Source organism: Gorilla gorilla, chromosome 3 (assembly GCF_029281585.2).
Source record: "Gorilla gorilla gorilla isolate KB3781 chromosome 3, NHGRI_mGorGor1-v2.1_pri, whole genome shotgun sequence".
In the NCBI taxonomy this organism is placed as follows: Eukaryota; Metazoa; Chordata; class Mammalia; order Primates; family Hominidae; genus Gorilla; species Gorilla gorilla.
The window spans coordinates 159,138,186-159,156,886 of NC_073227.2; the positions used below are offsets into that span (position 1 = coordinate 159,138,186).

Consider the following 18,701-nt stretch of genomic DNA (forward strand, 5'->3'; position numbering starts at 1 on the left):
TCATGGCAGTGCAGATATTATTGTCTCCATTTTAAAGAAAAATAAATTGGGACCAAGATAATAGTAATAACACTTACAACGATTGTTTTTATTACTATTAGAGTTAACATTTGGAGGAAAAATATGTCAGTTAACCATACTAAGTCCTTTAACTGTATTATCTTACAGGAACCTTTCCAGAAAAGGTCAATATTTTCATCCTCAATTTATAGATGAAGAAATTGAGGCTTGCAGAGTTAGAATAATTCACCCAAGATTACACAGCAAAAACAATAATGCCAAGATTAATATCACAGTCAAGAGCAGCTCTTTCAGAATTTGTCTAGCAGGATTTCTAGTTTTTACCAGAAAACCTCCCACAAAAATAAAACCAAACAACAACAACAAAAAAAACCCAGTCACTTCTACCACCAATTGGGACAGATATTATATGCTTTACTTGCTATAAATCTGATAATTTTTCAAGTTACTGGTAATGTGAAATGTGATGGTCCTCTGTAAATTACCAGTAACAAGTGCAGTAATTGAAAGTGTATGGTATTCACTAGGAAAATAAAGGCAATATTTAAAATATGAAACCTAGACCAGGCCAGTGGCTCACACTTATAATCGCAACCCTTTGGGAGTTGATTGCTTGAGGCCAGGAGTTTGAGACCAGCCTGGGCAACATAGTGAGACCCCGTCTCTACAAAAAAAACAAAAACTTAGTTGGGCATGGCGACAGACACCTGTAGTCCTAGCCACTAGGGAGGCTGAGGTGGGGGAGGAAAGACGATTTGAGCCCAAGAGTTTGAGGTTGCAGTGACCTATGATTGTGCCACTGCACTCCAGCCTGGGCAACAGACCCTATCAAAAATACATAAATAAATAAAGCATGAAATCTAGTGTCAGGTATTTGTGGTCTAGTCAGTGATATACTCAGCAGGAGTATTACAGTTGTTAGTCCCTGCATTAGTATAGCAAATAAACAACTTCCATGAACTTCTTACCAAAAAATTTCATGGTGATACCAACATTGCTTTGAGCACCAATAAATACATTCATAGCTCATTTATCCTCATCAGTTAACCTTCATCTTATAAAAGCACAATTAACTATTGACTTCATGATTAAAGGTTGTTCTCAATTTCAAGAGTGGGGACCCTTGAAGATTTTGCCAGCCAAGGTTACATTTGTTTTTTGATTATTGCTGTCTCAGCAAAATTATGAAATACCGGCCGGGCACAGTGGCTCACGCCTGTAATCCCAGCACTTTGGGAGGCCAAGGCGGGTGGATCACCTGAGGTCAAGAGTTTGAGACCAGCCTGGCCAATGTGGTGAAACCCCGTCTCTACTGAAAATACAAAAATTAGCCAGGCCTGGTGTCACGCACCTGTAATCCCAGCTACTAGGGAGTCTGAGGCAGGAGAATCGCTTGAACCCAGGAGGCGGAGGTTGCAGTGAGCCGAGATCACGCCATTGCACTCCAGCCTGGGCAAAAAGAGTGAAATTCCATCTCAAAAAATATATATATATATATAATTTATATTTATATGAAATACCTTAAGATCTACAAATTGATAAACAAAAAGTTCCAGGAAGAAGTTTGGAAATATTCTTGAATTGTACTAAAGCACCTACAGTATTTCAAAGTAATTTGCCAGACATGTTTTCTAATGTAGGTTTTATAGTCTCTCGGGTTTTTCTACTTACTGACTGCGTGAGGGGCCCAGGAACTATTAGAGTGTGCATGTAACAGTGTGTGTCTCTCTACTTCCCAGGCTCCCTTGCAGCTGAGTTGGCCATATGACTGACAGCAAGCCCTGGAATGCAGCCAGAAGTGATATAAGCCTCTTTCACACCATGCTCCTAAAATATTCCAAGAAATTTTCCAAACCCACTCTTTTTAGTCCATGCATCTGGAAGTGAAAGTTTTAGAAAGGGTAAAGTCACTTAATGGAAAGGGCCCAGATCTAGCCCCTCGGAGCCAAGCTGTCCAACTAGAAATTCTGCATTAGTATTTGCGGGTGAGTATTAACCTTTGTCGGGCTAAGCCATAGAGAATTGTTTGAATTGCAGTCAGCCTGATTTTATAGTGACCTTGGATCCAGAATATTACTTAGATATTACTAGTATCTACTTCATAAAGTCTCTGTGAGGATGGAATAAGATAATGAACTCAAATGTAAAGCAACTCTTTCTTTACATGAGTTTGAGTCTGTAGTATAAAAACTATAAGTTCTGTGTTTTATGATATATGCCTCTAAAAATAAATACACATGCAATTATACACACACACACACACAAGCATATATATATATGTTTGTAAACATACACCTCGCTCAGTCCATATATTCCTCCACTGTGAATAGAAATGTATAGAAAGCAAGCGGTCTTTAGGGTGGCTATTTGGTGGTTACCAGACATAGAAAAAGAAGGTAATAAAATATAAATTTTAGGACAGTCTTTCGGTGATTATGCCAGATTCCTACCACCATCTTTCCACACCAGATCAATGGAACAGAAAATTCAATCATGTAGACTCATAGAATGGCAAGCCCACAGGGTGAATGAACTCAATATAGCTCTTTATATCAAAAGCCGGGAAATAGAGAATTCAGGTTTGTGTCTCAATATGATTGCCTCTGCATGTTACTATAAAGCAAATGTGAGCTTTTCCCAAGATAGAAAACTATTGTGACTGATTTCTGGGACTTTTAGAAGCCCCTGTATATGCAACTGAATTAGATAGTCAAAGAACTCTTCCTAACAGTGGTTATTTCTGCATCAGGTGGTAGAAAATGAGGATCACAATTTTAGAAAAGATCCCAACACTTTCTCACTAGAAGTTACAGAAATCATCAGAATGACTAGCATAGGTAAAAATCAGTTATACCTATAGGTTTTCAGAACTAAAAATATGTCTTTTGGATTTGCTTTTTTTTTTTTTTTTTGGTTAAATAAACATGTATCCTGGAACTTAAAGTAAATAAAATTAAAAATTAAAAAAAGAAAGATGGACAAAGTACACTAGGCAGTTAATTAGCACAAATAAAATACACGTTGCCAATAAACAGAAGAAATAGTTAACCAAAAAAATTTTCTAAAATTTAGCTTATCTTGAGGCAATCTGGGGAGCTTGGACATTGGGTATATACAAATACCGGGGCTATTTAGGTAATCGTATCACAGGAACCCAGCATTTTTCACTTTTCTCCAGCTCTGTTAAAAAGGAAGGAAAAATGTGTATACTCAGTACAACATTCACTTAATGCCAGCAATTCACTTAATGCATTGTTTACATGTGCAATAGATACTAGTTACAGTGTTGAATATAGAAATGTGTACATGTGAGTTATATAGTTCCTATCCAAAAGTCAGGAGGCCCAAGACCCAGGAAGAGTTGATGTTCTTTGTAACATATGACATCAGATCACAAAAAATACCAGAATAGTTTTGTTATATAATTTTCTTGAGTACTAAAATTTTATAAAATTATTCTATTTTTAAAATATGTTATCTTAACATACTAATATTTTGAAAAATTACTTGGCTGTATTAGATATATTCCTATGCATATAGTTTTGTAGGAATACCATAACAAAATATCAAAAGCTGGGTGGTTTATACAGCAGAAATGTATTTTCTCACAGTCCTGGAGGCTGGAGGGCTGCGACCGGGTAGCAGCAGGGTGGCTTCTTCTGTGGCCTCTCTCCTTGGCCACCTCTTGCAGTGTTGTCACGTGGTTTTTTCCTCTGCACGTGTATCCCTGGCATCTCTCTATGTATCCAGATGTCCTTTTTTTGCAAGTACACCAGTTAGATTGGATTTGGGATCCATCCTAATGGCCCCATTTTAACTTAATCATCTTTTTAAAGACTCTCCAAATACAGTCAGTCTGAGGTACTGGAAGTTAGAGCTTTAACATATGAATTTTGAGAATACACAATTCAACCCCTAACACTATATCATGAATTAAATAATATAGGAGAATATAATAGAATAATCATGGACTTTAGGGGAAATTATATTAGAAACAGATTCCTGGTTGATCCAGAAGTAGATGCATCCCATGGTGGTTTTTAATCCAATGGGGGTCTTTGCCACTGGCTAAGTCATTTAAGAATATGCTGAGTGTCTTTTTCAGGCCAGATATTGTGGCAGGAGCTGTACATGTCAGCTACAGTCCCTGTCTTAAAGAAGCTCAGAACCCAGTGAACACCCAGGAAAAGACATGAACAATAAAAATTTAATGTAATAATAAATAAGCACAACCACAGAAGAATAGACAGGGCATTAGAAGAGCAAAGGTAACTATCTCATTCTTCCTGGAAATAAGGAAATTTCCACAGTATAAAGGACACTTGAGTGAAATAAGAAGTTGAGCAAGAAGAAGAAAAACGAAGAAAGAGCATTTCAGAGACAGGAAGCAACCTGGGTGAAGTTTAAAAAGTGGCAAATTCTTCTGTATGCCTAGATGAAGATGTAAGCTAGAGAATAATGATGATTTGGTCAGAAGAAGGAAGGGCCTGGTGTACTCTCTAATGCACTTGGACATATCTAGTGTAACTCTGCCAAATAGAACATTCTGCAATGAGGGAAATCTTCTGCGTCTGAGGTGGGTTAGATAAGGTGGTCATAGCCTCTCTTAAAGAGGAACAAACCACCCAACAGTGCACAAACCACATCCTGGGCTCATGGTTAGAACATCCTGCCACAAGCTGGTAAAAGAGAAGGGGAGAAAGTCCCCAAATTTTTGCAAGCACAGAATCCCATGATCAGTGTCTTTGGGCTGACCTATGCTCACTATAATAGTTAAAAACACTGCTGTGTAGAGAATTAAGATGCTAAGGAGGCATGCAATATATGTACTAGGATGGCAGCAATAGTGCATATGTGTCCAGAAGACCACAGACAACATGCATAGCAACAATGCCCATTCCCATCCCTTCATGAAAATCATGTAAGACTCTCATAAAGGGAGTTTCCCCAGCATCAGTCAGTGCTGTCTTACTTTTGAGCAGCCTACTTTGATCAGCTGTCAGAGTGCACTTTTACTTTCCAATAAACTCCTTTATTTTTTTTTTTATTTTTTACTTTTTTGAGACAGAGTTCCACTCTTTTTGCCCAGGCTGGAGTGCAATGGTGCGATCTCTGCTTACTGCAACCTCTGCCTCCTGGGTTCAAGTGATTCTCCTGCCTCAGCCTCCTGAGTAGCTGAGATTACAGGCATGCACCACCACGCCCGGCTAATTTTCATATTTTTAGTAGAGATGGGTTATCTCCATGTTGGTCAGGCTGGTCTCGAATTCCTGGCCTCAGGTGATCCACCCGCCTCAGCCTCCCAAAGTACTGGGATTACAGGTGTGAGTCACTGCACCTGGCTTCGTCTACTTTTATTTGGACTCACTGTCAAATTCCTTTGTGTGATGAAATCAGGAACCTGAACTGGCCCACCGACAACATGTCTGTGCTGTGCAGTATGGTAGCCACTAGCCACATGCAACTACTGAGAATTTGAAATGTGTCTTGTGCCACAGAGTAACCCAATTTTTAAAAAATTTTATTTAAATTGTTTTAAATGTAGATAGCCAACATGACTCATGACTACTGTATTTGACAGTGTAGATTTAGAAAGGGTTTTTTATCTTTTTTCTTCATCTATACTGTCCACATGCACAATACACTCTAATCAGATACGTTTTTCATTACATGTGAGATGTGTAGCACGATGTTTAAGTGGAAATTTGGCTATGAATATATGGCAACAAGTATTAGAAACCAAAATGAGTTGCAGAATAGATCACCAAGTCATGGTTCTTCAGAAAAACAGAACCAATAGGATGTGTGTGTGGATAGAGACAGAGCCAGCAAGCTGGAGATGCAGGAGAGCTGAACGTGGAGCGCCTGTCCAAGAGCCAGCAGGCTCATCATCCAAGAAGAACTAATGTTTCAGTTTGAGTCTAAAGGCAAGAAAAAGCTGATGTCCCAGTTTCAAAGGAAGCAAGGCAGGAGGAATTCTGTCTTACACAGGGGAGGGTTGGTGTTTTTGTTCTATTCAGACCTTCCACTGACTGGATGAACCCATCCACATTAGGGAGGGCAGTCTGCTTTCCTCTGCCTATTGTTTTTAGTGCTGATTTCATTGCAGAACACCCGCACAGAAACACCTAGAATGTTTGACCAAATATCTGGGCACCTGTAGCCCAGACAAGTTAACTCATAAAATTAACCATCACACCAAGTGAAAGTAAAAAGAGTACTTATTAGAGACTTAAACCTCTCACGCATGTGAAGAATATAAGAGTTTAGACAGCAGTTGTGGAGAGAATTAGTGGGGACTATAGAGAGAGCTACTCATGGGTTAATCTGCTGTGAGAAACACCAGCTCCAAGGGAAAGGATCTGTTCACCTCTCACCTCAACCGTAATGAGAGAGCTTCAACTAAGAGCTTGGTAGGTGTCCTTGCTATTGGAGTGACACAGTGGATTGAAGTCTGATTCCCACAGGGAAAATTCAAAAAGCAGAGTGGGGCTGGCCAGCTGTTCCAAGCAGGAGGAAGGAAGGGAGGCAGCATATTTCAGTTGCCTGACTCCCAACTGTGGTTGACACAAAGCATGCAAGAGTGTTTGCTGTAACTAGATTTGGGCTACATGTGAACTCCTTTATTACAGGGTCACCCATAGGGGCAAACAGGCCTCAGCACGACAATGCTTAAAATACAGCATTCCTAGAGTCAGAGAAAAGTATATCACCTGCATCAAGGGAAATGTAGATGAGCGCTCTACATCTACATGTACTCTTTAGAAGTCCCAGTGTTGAGACTTCTAAAGAGAACCACAATTTCAGCAACCAAGAAGGCTTTTAACTTCAGCCATGTCCTGAGAGTATGAAATCAACTTTTGAATATACCAGTCAAGTAGGATATTTCCAGCCCACATATCACTTCCTCCACTACATTTAAAACAATTAGAAACCACACTTTTCAACTTGAGAGAAGAGCTTGTCCAAAATGAAAAGTCTGACCACATCCACTTCACCAACTGCAAGCTTTCCACCAGTCGGCCTTAGTTAGGAAAAGAAGAATAGCTGTAATCTGAGTGCAGTTGGACATTTTACCTGTAATATGAAACTAGACAAATCCAAGAGATGTCTAAGAGGCATAACTGAAGGCTTTTGATGAACATATTTTATGTAGGTAGTGAGGAAGACAGGGTTTTGAATATTATGCTTGGGTTTCTCCTTGTGTAATTCTCCCCAGCTATATATATTTGATGATCCTATGACTTTGTATTACCTAAGATTAATTACAAAGGTCAGTGGTATGGTGGAGTTTTCACCAAGAGCAGAGAAAAAACTAGCCCCAAAGAACAAAGCATTAAGGGACCATGGAGAGAAAAAAAAATCACTCTGTATCTAATAGTTGTGCTTATTTGTGTACCAGATACTTACACAATGGTATTCAAATGGTTGATCAATGAGGGGAAGGGGTATGATCCCTAAAGCAACATCTTAGAAACCTGGGCTAGGTGAGTGAAAATTTACATTTCAGTAGCTCAAAATGCCTTTTTAGAAAGATTGTGATTCTCTCAAGATGAGAATCTCTCCTGTGAAGGATGGGGAGCTGTTACGTGATTATTAAAGGAAAATGACATAAACAGCCTTGTGTTTTAGAAAGCCCACCCTGATACTTATGTGGGAAATAGAGATGGGCTAACTTCAGACTTTAAACAGAAACACCTGCTGGGAGATAAATGCAATTGTTCTGGTGAAAGTTGACAAGAACCTGAGCTAAGAAAATAAGGTAAGAAATGCAACAAAGGGAAGAATTTCTGGAGATATTTAAGAGGCAAAATTAACAGATCTTGATAACAAAATCAGATGTAGGTGATGGGAAAGAGAGGCTTTGAGGATGATGTTCAGGTTTCTGACTTGGGTAATTCTTTCTAGCTATATTATAGTAGAAACTCCAGAGGCATGAGCTGTGGCTTGGATCAAGGTGGTCCTTATACTTATCAAGTTAGAGCCAGTCCTGACTTTACGAGGTGGGCGCTCTGCTATATCACATCACTGTATCATATTACCTTCCTGTGATAAGCAGAATAAGGGTCCCACAAAGATGTCTATGTTCTAATCCTGGAAACTAAATATGTTAGGGTACCTAGCAAAGGGAATTAAGGTTGCATGTGAAATTAGGTTGCTAACCAGCTAACCTTAAAATAGGTGTTGTATCCTGGATTTATCCAGGTGGGCCCAATGTAATAAAAAGGCCCTTAAACTTGAAAGAGGGAGGCCGAAGAGTCAGTCTTATGGTGATACAATGTGAGACTTGAACAGCCTTTGCTGAATTTGAAAATGGAAGGGAGCCAGAACTGGAAGAACATAGGCAGGCTTCAAAGCTGGAAAAAAAAAAAAATCACATTTTTCCCTAGAACCTCCAGAAAAGAATATAGTCAAGCCAATATCTTGATTCTGCCCCAGTGAGACCCACTGCAGACTTCTGACCTCCAGAACCGTAAGATGATAAATCTGCGTTGTTTGAGTCCACTGAGTTTGTGGGAATTTGGTACAGCTGCCCTGGGAAACAAATGCACTTATCATTTATCCTTTCTCAGCAAATCCCTACTCTCAGATTCATCCACATTTCTAATTTGTTTACGTCTAACTAATGCTTTATTTATAGTTTTCTTGACTTGTTATTTGCAACTTATTTAAACAGTATTATAAGCTAGTCATTATGTGCCTACTGCTGTGTAACTATCACTGGAGTAAGTTCAACTACCAGGTGTATTCCCTATGACCAGTTAGGCCCATCAAATTATCTCAGTGCAAACATGAACAATAAGAACACCTTGTGTTGCAGTCTCTTTTTTCCTGCTTATCTGATCGCCGTACAACTAAAACATTTCCCAAGTAATAAATAATTTGGTTATAAAATTTGGGCAGCTTTCTGTCACAAGATATAATATTTATTTTGCTGCTGAATTAATTAATGTTTGGGAAATGCCATGTAAATGTTAGCTCTTATCCTTTTCTTATTTATAGTAAGTACATAACCTGAAACTTTAGTCCATGCAACAGAAAATGCTGTGGACTATAAGTGATAATGATGGATTAACATTATTTGTCCTTATGACTTTATCTGTAACCTGCACATAAAATTCAGAACTTGAAATGATGAAGATAATATCTCTCCATCCTAGCTTGGCCCAACACTCATGAAATGCAGATGTGAATGATTTTTGACTGGCAGATTTCAAAATGAATATGCAGCCACTACAACTTTTATATAACTTTAAAATTCTGGAAGAGGAATGCAAGACTCTGTCCAAATTGTGTGTTTGGGGCAATGAGAATATTATATGTACAGTCCAAAATATATTTCCAAATACAGGTAAACAAAGGCTATTTTGATTCTGTTTTAAGGTCGCAAATAGTCTGTCATGGAGTTCAGATTGTGAGTCTCCCTGCTAGAAGATGGGTTGCAATTGGAAGAGGGCTTTATATTCCCCGTGCCACTGCCAAATGATCCTAGAGGTTAACAGAAAACAGCAATGGGGCTTCCAAAGACAAGGACTGAATTATATACTTGGTAAGACTAGGAATGATGAGAACATTGTATTCTTCAAACAAAGTAACAGCTAGACAGACAGGCAAAAGAACGAAGAATCTGGCCTCCAAGAAATCCTTAATTATAACCCTGCAACCTAAAAGGACAAGAATATAAAGTGGGTCAAGAAGTAATGCATGAATTATATAAGTAAAGAAAACTGAAACACATCTCCAGGCACAAAGCAAGCTAGCTATAATTTACTACCATAAAATTCAAGAATTTTGTACCCTAGCTTATGCCATTAATCCATAAAGATACCAAAGCCTTCAATATAAAATGACACTAGAAGCTGTAATTTAATTAAGGCTGAGGTACTGTAGTTATTAATTACATGTGAAATAGTAAATATTTAAAATATTTGAAAATTGCTCATATTTCTTAAAATTGAGTAATATGCTATAAATCTCAAAAGGCAGGGTAATTGCAGTCTCTGTGGCAAGTCTGTTTGTACAGCAAAACCTGTATAGCATCTCTGGAGAACTAAGGTATAATCTGCAGCTGTGTAATTGAAGATGATCTGACACATGGAACTATACAAGTTATTTTCAACTAGCAGAGCTTAGGATATTTTTCTTTCAGAATAAAAGTGCAGAATTCTGGATTATAATTCTATTTCTACAACTCTAAAATAGCTCACAAATGCTTATTCTGTGTTAGAAGCAGGCCTTGAAATGGATAGTCCAAATGTGTGGAATTTCACCACTTTTTGACAATGTAATTTTTGATTAATTTTCCAACACCATAAGCAAAATGCACCTGAACCCATATACACAGTGAATCCTGGGTGGGAATATTGATTTAAATGTGTGTTTGCAATAAGTAAACATCCTGAAACACATCATCTTCCTGTTCACATTAACTGCCTCTATCAAATATTGAAACCAAAGCATTTTGTTATTCAAAAGAATATTGTTTTATGCCTATGTATGGATGGTTGTTCCAATCATCTTACAGACTCTAGAGCAATATGAGATACTTGTAAACTTCCATAGCCTATGCTGTATGGAAGCTTTGTAGTTTCTTCTCCACTTCCTTAATCTGAGAGTAGTTGGTTTGTCCCTGAGTTTTCCTGGGTGAATTGACTTTCCACCAAGTGTCATCAAGAGAGTTTGATTTCTGGTTCTTGCCTTAATGAATAAGAGTTGCAATTCCAAGTAGTTAACTGTGGACCACACCCAGGTATACCTCTGAAGTAACCTTAGCATAAGTTCAGTTAGTAGATACAACCCAGATCCTCTCTACCTCACGACAGTCTAGCTAAAGGAAAGGCCACAGGGCTACCAAGGGCTCCTAAGAAGTTTCCAGCTTTCCATTGGTCATTTGAAAAACATCATATCATTTGTGGGACTTGGAACAATGAGGACTCTGTTCTTCATGAATGGACCTTGAGATTGTTTTACAGGTAAAAGGAGGGAACTCAGCTCATTACAAAGACTTCATTCAAGGTCAGGATATGGCTGGAAGAGCAGCCTCTCTAAGAACATGGCTTGAAAGGAAATCTGTGAGGAAGTAAGAGAAAATGACTCACAAGCCAGCCACATGCACCTCAGTGCAAGTTAGCAGGATGGCAGGTGTCACAGGGAGGTAGAGTGCCCTTGGTGCCTTTTGGATCCCAGTATTTTAATTTTTACCCCTTATTGTTATATAGTAATATCCCTAACCCTGCGTGTGGCACAATTGCTTCAATAAAGACAGTTATAATTAGTGGATACAGAAAATGTGGTATATACACACCATGGAACACTACTCAGCCATTAAAAGGAACAACATAATGTCTTTTGCAGCAACTTGGATGGAGCTGGAGACCATTATTCTAAATGAAGTAACATGGGAGTGGAAAACCAAAAATCGTATGTTCTCACTTATAAGTGGGAGCTAAGCTATAAGTACACAAAGACATACAGAGTGATATAATGGATTTTACAGACACAGAAGGAGGAGGGTGGGAGGGGGGCTAGGGATAAAAAAACTACACATTAAGTACCATGTATACTACTCAGGTGATGGGAACACTAAAATCTCAGAATTCACCACTATATAATTCATCCATGTTACAAAAAACCACAGGTACCCCAAAAGCTATTGAAATAAAAAATAATAAAGACACCATTACGAAGATACTAGAATTAGTTCATACAAAACTAGCATGTGAGCTTCTTTGGTAGATGATGAACTCTGTGAGGGAGGGACATATTCACTTTTGCATGCCCAGAATCTAGCATGATATTTGGCAGACAGTGGGTGCCAGAGAAGTGTTTATTAATTTGGATTTTTTAATGTCCCTTAATTGTTTAATGTCTGTCTTCCTTAGCATAGGTATTTCCTAGTCCCTACAAACTGTGAATAATGAGGTATAAAGCACATACTTATGGTAACATCATACACAGTGTCACAAGATTGATCCTAACATAGCTTCACTTTTATGTACCTTTTATTTCACTTATTACATAGATGTGAGTGAACACCCCAAGGAAAGACAGGTGTTAGGGCTTTAGACATATTTAAGAACGTGAACATGCACATTAGCCTATAGTTTGGGAGCAACATAAACACTAGAAAACTTCATTAGTCTCCTTCAAGGGTGTGTTCATAGTAGGTACTCAATAGATGTTAAGTGACTGACTGCTAAAGCAATAATGGGGGCTTTGGGCACTTGTCAAAAATAAAAGCTGAATTAATGATGAGAATAAATTTCTGACCAACATGGGAAAAATACCTGTACTATTAAATCCTGGATAACTATAATTGTGCCCAGGATACCATTTCTTCCATTCCACTAGCTGATTCGAAAGCAGAGCAAATGTGCAAAAGATTCTGTGATATGATTTTCAGAGCACAATTTTCTTCATCTTCCTTTCTTTCAGCCCCAGTAAAAAAAAAAAAAGTTCCACAAAGATGTAGGATCTCACTTTGCCTGCATTAATTCCCTGTCCTTTGCCCAATTTCTCCTCTCTTGGAAGGCAGAGGCAGCTTCTGATTTTGATCACTTCATGTCCAGGTAAGCAGCACTGGGAAGCACATGGTGGGAGGTCATTGAAGAGAAGAGCTACCATGCTTCCAGCTTGACTCAGGACACAGACTGCAAAGGCTCAATAGTCCAGAACAAAACAATCCTGATCTGAAGCTTGACAATCCCTATTTGCAGAACACTTACTGGCATTAGCTGAACATTTGCTTTTCTTTAAAACCTTTCTCCCTGGAAACGTCACATGCAGGGCAGCTCACCTCTGTCATGGGAATGGCACCTCCTGTAGTTGAGGTGAAAACTGGAAAGATGAAAAAACTGGCTTGTTCTTAACCTGAACTTCCATGAATGCTTGGGAGCATTCAATAAGGTACTCCAAAGCCTAAGTGAAGGATGAGTGGAGAGGCAAGATAAAAATGTGGTTATTCTTATGACTTAATATCTTGGAAAACTCAGATCTGTTGGTGCTTGATTTATCTGCAGATTTCTATAATGTGAGAAAACTAAGCAGAGCTCACAGGATTAACATTTTCTCTATTTTTAGTACACACATACACATAAAGCACAGTTACCCAATGACCAAAGAGAAAACTTCCAAAAAACCTCTTATGCAGGAGAGCCCTGCCCAGATTTTCAGGTCTTGATGTTCAGTTCCATTAGCATAGCAGGTAAATATCCATTAAGTGTAGACAGTCCCTCAGACAGTAAGAACCACTGTGGGTTAGTGGTTCAGAGCATGGTTTTGGAGGTGCACTGCTGGGCTTGGAATCCTAGCTTGCCTATTCAATATTATGTGACTCTATGTACATTATTTAACCCCTTGGAGCTTCATTCTTATCTATGAAGTGGAGAGGAGATGATGATAATGTACCTCCCTCACAAGTATTTAATAAAAGTGATGAACTTGGAAAAGTATATGTAACACAGTGAGTGCTTTACAAGCATTAGTCATACCTAAATTGGCATTTGAATACTACATTAGAAAGAAAGTTGGAGAAAATAGTGGATAGGCTCTGTTGTCTTAGGATGAGAAAGTATTGTTTAAATGATTTTTAAAAAGAAGAAGAAAATAAAAAATCCTTGGGAGCATAAAAAGAAATAAGGCCCAAGACTGTTGTGATAACATATTATGCAAGAAGAAGAAAGGTCCTTGAACTATGGCAATAAGGATAAATGTGTTTTTCATGAACATTTAAAAATTTCTGTGATTGAATCAGCCAACCATTAAATTTTAAATTAAGAAAGACTTATAGAGAATATAGACAACCATCTAGGCAACAAAAATGAAGATTAAAAGAAGTATTAATATGATTTTTATGTAATCTTTTTATAATATTAATATAAATGTCTGCAAAGTAGACTAATGTAGGTACACCAAAACTTCTGTACAAAAAATTAAACTTAGATTAAGTATTCCTAACAAATCAAGCAAGTTGCCCATAGAAAATATATTTTTGCTTTCATATGTAAACACATCTAAATACCTATTACAAAAGAAAAAGCAAGAAAAATGCTTTCTTTTTAAATGCACCCCAAGGTAGCAATAATGTTACTAGTTCCACTTGGGATTTATTCACATATTCATTATATGAATGATGTATAGATATATACATATGTAGAGAGAGATCAGTTTCCTGACCACTATATTAATATTTGCATAAAGTGTTATGACGTTTTAAATGCATTTGAAACCATTGAACACCATCCCCAATTTTCAAGATTTAAAATTAAGGCCCACAAAGAATAACTAATTTCTCTAAATTATATATAAACTAATTCACAGTCTGATGATAGTTTCTTTTGCTGTGTGGAAGCTCTTTAGTTTAATTAGATCCCATTTGTCAATTCTGGTTTTGTTGCAATTACTTTTGGTGTTTTAGTCATGAAGTCTTTGCCCATGCCTATGTCCTGAATGGCATTGCCTAGGTTTTCTTCTAGGGTTCTTATGGTTTTAGGTTTTACATTTAAGTCTTTAATCCATCTTGAGTTAATTTTTGTATAAGGTGTAAGGAAGGGGTCCAGTATCAGTTTTCTGCATATGGCTAGCCAGTTTTCCCAGCACCATGTATTAAATAGGGAATCCTTTCCCCATTGCTTGTTTTTGTCAGGTTTGTCAAAGATCAGATGGTTGTAGATGTGTGACATTATTTCTGAGGCCTCTGTTCTGTTCCATTGGTCTATATATCTGTTTTGGTACTAGTACCATGCTGTTTTGGTTACTGTAGGCTTGTAGTATAGTCTGAAGTCAGGTAGCATGATGCCTCCAGCTTTGTTGTTTTTGCTAAGGATTGTCTTGACTATACAGGCTCTTTTTTAGTTCCATATGAAATTTAAAGTTGTTTTTTCTAATTTTGCAAAGAAAGTCAAAAGTAACTTGATGGGAATAGCATGGAATCTATAAATTACTTTGGGGAGTATGGCCATTTTTATGATATTGACTCTTCCTATCCATAAGCATGGGATGTTTTTCCATTTGTTTGTGTCCTCTCTTATTTCCTTGAGCAGTGGTTTGTAGTTCTCCTTGAAGAGGTCCTTCACACCCCTTGTAAGTTGTATTTCTAAGAATTTTATTGTCTTTGTAGCAATTGTGAAACTATCATCAGAGTGAACAGGCAACCTACAGAACGGGAGAAATTTTAATATTAAACAAAGATTTAATATCCAGAATCTATAAGAAACTTAAACAAATTATAAGAAAAAAAAAACAACCCCATCAAAAAGTAGGCAAAGGATATGAACAGACACTTTTCATAAGAAGACATTTATGTGGTAAGAAACATATGAAAAAAGCTTATCATCACTGGTCATTAGATAAATGTAAAGCAAAACCACAGTGAGATACCATCACACGCCAGTTAGAATGGCGATTATTAAAAAGTCAGGAAACAACAGATGCTGGCAAGGCTGTGGAGAAACAGGAACACTTTTACACTGTTGGTGGGAGTGTAGATTAGTTCAACCATTGTGGAAGACAGTGTAGCGATTCCTCAAGGATCTAGAACCAGAACTACCATTTGACCAGCAATCCCATTACTGGCTATATACCCAAAGGATTATAAATAATTCTACTATAAAGACACATGCACATGTATGTTTATTGCAGCACTATTTACAATAGCAAAGATTTGGAACCAACCCAAATGCTCATCGATGATAGACTGGATAAAGAAAATGTGGCACATATACACCATGGAATACTGTGCAGCTATAAAAAAGAATGAGTTTGTGGCCTTTGCAGGGACATAGATGAAGCTGGAAACCATCATTCTCAGCAAACTAGCACAGGAACAGAAAACCAAACACTGCATGTTCTCACTCATAAGTGGGAGCTGAACAATGAGAACACATGGACACAGGGAGGGGAACATCACACGTCAGGGCCTGTTGGAGGCTGGGGGCCAAGGGGAGGGAGAGCATTAGGACAAATACCTAATGCATGAGGGGCTTAAAACCTAGATGATGGGTTGATAGGTGCAGCAAACCATTAGGGCACATATATATCTATGTAACAAACCCGCACATTCTGCACATGTATCCCAGAACTTAAAGTAAAATAAATAAAAATAAATGACCAGGTGCGGTGGCTGACACCTGTAATCCCAGCACTTTGGGAGGCCAAGGCAGGTGGATCACGAGGTCAGGAGATTAAGATCATTCTGGCCAACATGGTGAAACCCCATCTGTACTAAAAATACAAAAATTAGTTGGGCATGGTGGCATGCACCTGTAGTCTCAGCTACTCAGGAGGCTGAAGCAGGAGAATCCTGAAGGCAGAGGTTGCAGTGAGCCGAGATCGTGCCACTGCACCCCAGCCTGGGTGACAAAGCGAGACTCCATCTCAAAAATAAATAAATAAATAAATACATTTTAAAAATAGTAATAATTCACAGGTTTGTCTCACACAAAGAGAGTTTGTGTTCACTCATGGAAGATGAAACAACATTGCATGGCTCAAGTATTTGTTTCCTGGGACGGCTTTAAGACATTACCACAAATTGAGTGGCTTAAAACAAGAGAAATTTATTCTCTTCTGGTTCGGTAGGCCAGAAGTCTAGAATCAAGGTGTGGGCAGGGCTGCACTCCTTCTAGAGGCTCTAGGGAATCATGCATTTCTTGCCTTTTCAGCTTCTGGTGACTGTAGGCAATTCCTTGGTGTGTTGTCTCATCTCTCCACTCTGTCTTCACACCACCTTCTCTCTGCAGTCTAACTCCAAACTTCCTTGTATACAGGCCACATAGGATAATCCATGGTAAATCCTCCTCTCAAGACCCTTAACTTGGCTGGGTGCAGTGGCTCAAGCCTATAATCCCAGCACTTTGGGAGACTAAGTTTGGCAGATCACTTGAGGTCAGGAGTTCAAGTCCAGGCTGGCCAACAAAATGAAACTCTCTCTCTACTAAAAAATATACAAAAATTAGCAGGGCCTGGTGGTGGGCACCTATAATCATAGCTACTCAGGAGGCTGAGGCAGGATAATTCCTTGAACCCTGGAGGCGGAGGCTGCAGTGAGCCAAGATCACACTACCGTACTCCAGTCTGGGCAACAGAGCAAGACTCCATCTCGAAAAAACAAAACGAAACCTTTAAAATCATTACATATTTTGCCATATAGTTTGGGTATTAGGATGCCGGAGGTCCACTCCAGACCCTGTTTGCCTGGGTGTCACCAGCGGAGGCTGCAGAATAGCAAATATTGCAGAATGGCAAATGTTGCTGCCTGATCCTTCCTCTGGAAGCTTCATCTCAGAGGGACACCCAGCCATATGAGGTGAACATATGGGGCCTGGGGGGCTTTTGAAGAGCAACAGTCATCCCACTACAGCCAGGCTATGTTAATAAGTCTACAGGTACCTCCAAAATGGATATTCTATTTCTTAAAGGCTTCAGATGGTAAAAAGCTTAAGAAATCATATTTGTCTCTATGAGGCGATCATTTCCAAGATGGCCAAATAGGAACAGCTCCAGTCTACAGCTCCCAGCATGAGTGACGCAAAAGACAGGTGATTTCTGCATTTCCAGCTGAGGTACTGGGTTCATCTCACTGGGGCTTGTCGGATAGTGGGTGCAGCCCGTGGAGTGTGAGCCGAAGCAGGGCAGGGCATTGCCTCACCTAGGAAGCACAAGGGGTCGGGGAATTCCCCTTCCTAGCTAAGGGAAGCCGTGACAGACAGGACCTGGAAAATCGGGACACTCCCACCCTAATACTGCACTTTTCCAATGGTCTTAGCAAACGGCACACCAGGAGATTATATCCTGTGCCTGGCTCGGAGGGTCCCATGCCCACGGAGCCTTGCTCGCTGCTAGCACAGCAGTCTGAGATCGAACTGCAAGGCAGCAGCGAGGCTGGGGAGGGGCATCCACCATTGCTGAGGCTTGAGTAGGTAAACAAAGTGGCCAGGAAGCTCGAACTGGGTGGAGCCCACTGCAGCTCAATGAGACCTGTCTGCCTCTGTACACTCCATCTCTGGAGGCAGGGCGTAGCTGAACAAAAGGCAGCAGAAACTTCTGCAGACTTAAATGTCCCTGACAACTTTGAAGAGAGTAATGGTTCTCCCACCAGGGAGTTTGAGAAATGAGAACAGACAGATTGCCTCCTCAAGTGGGTCCCTACCCCCAAGTAGCCTATCTGGGAGGCATCTCCCAGTAGGGACCAAGTGACACCTCACACGGCCGGGTGCCCCTCTGAGACGAAGCTTCCAGAGGAAGGATCAGGCAGCAACATTTGCCATTCTGCAATATTTGCTGTTCTGCAGCCTCCGCTGGTGATACTCAGGCAAACAGGGTCTGGAGTGGACCTCCGGCAAACTCCAGCAGACCTGCAGCTGAGGGTCCCGACTGTTAGAAAGAAAACTAACAAACAGAAAGGACATCCACACAAAAACCCCATCTGTACATCACCATCATCAAAGACCAAAGGTAGATAAAACCACAAAGACGGGGAGAAACCAGAGAAGAAAAGCTGAAAATTCTAAAAATCAGAGCGCCTCTTCTCCTCCAAAGGAACACAGCTCCTCACCAGCAACGGAACAAAGCTGGATGGAGAATGACTTTGACAAGTTGAGAGAAGAAGGCTTCAGACAATTGGTAATAACAAACTTCTCCGAGCTAAAGAAGGATGTTTGAACCCATCGCAAAGAAGCTAA

At 39.4% G+C, this 18,701-nt stretch overlaps 1 non-coding gene across 1 annotated transcript; it reads left to right on the forward strand.

The window, feature by feature from the left end:
• Nucleotides 1-298: 298 nt before the first annotated feature.
• LOC115934447 (U7 small nuclear RNA) lies at nt 299-357 on the forward strand. The gene has a single exon (XR_004070242.1). It is a non-coding gene; the product is annotated as a U7 small nuclear RNA (small nuclear RNA).
• The last annotated feature ends 18,344 nt before the right edge of the window (nt 358-18,701 follow it).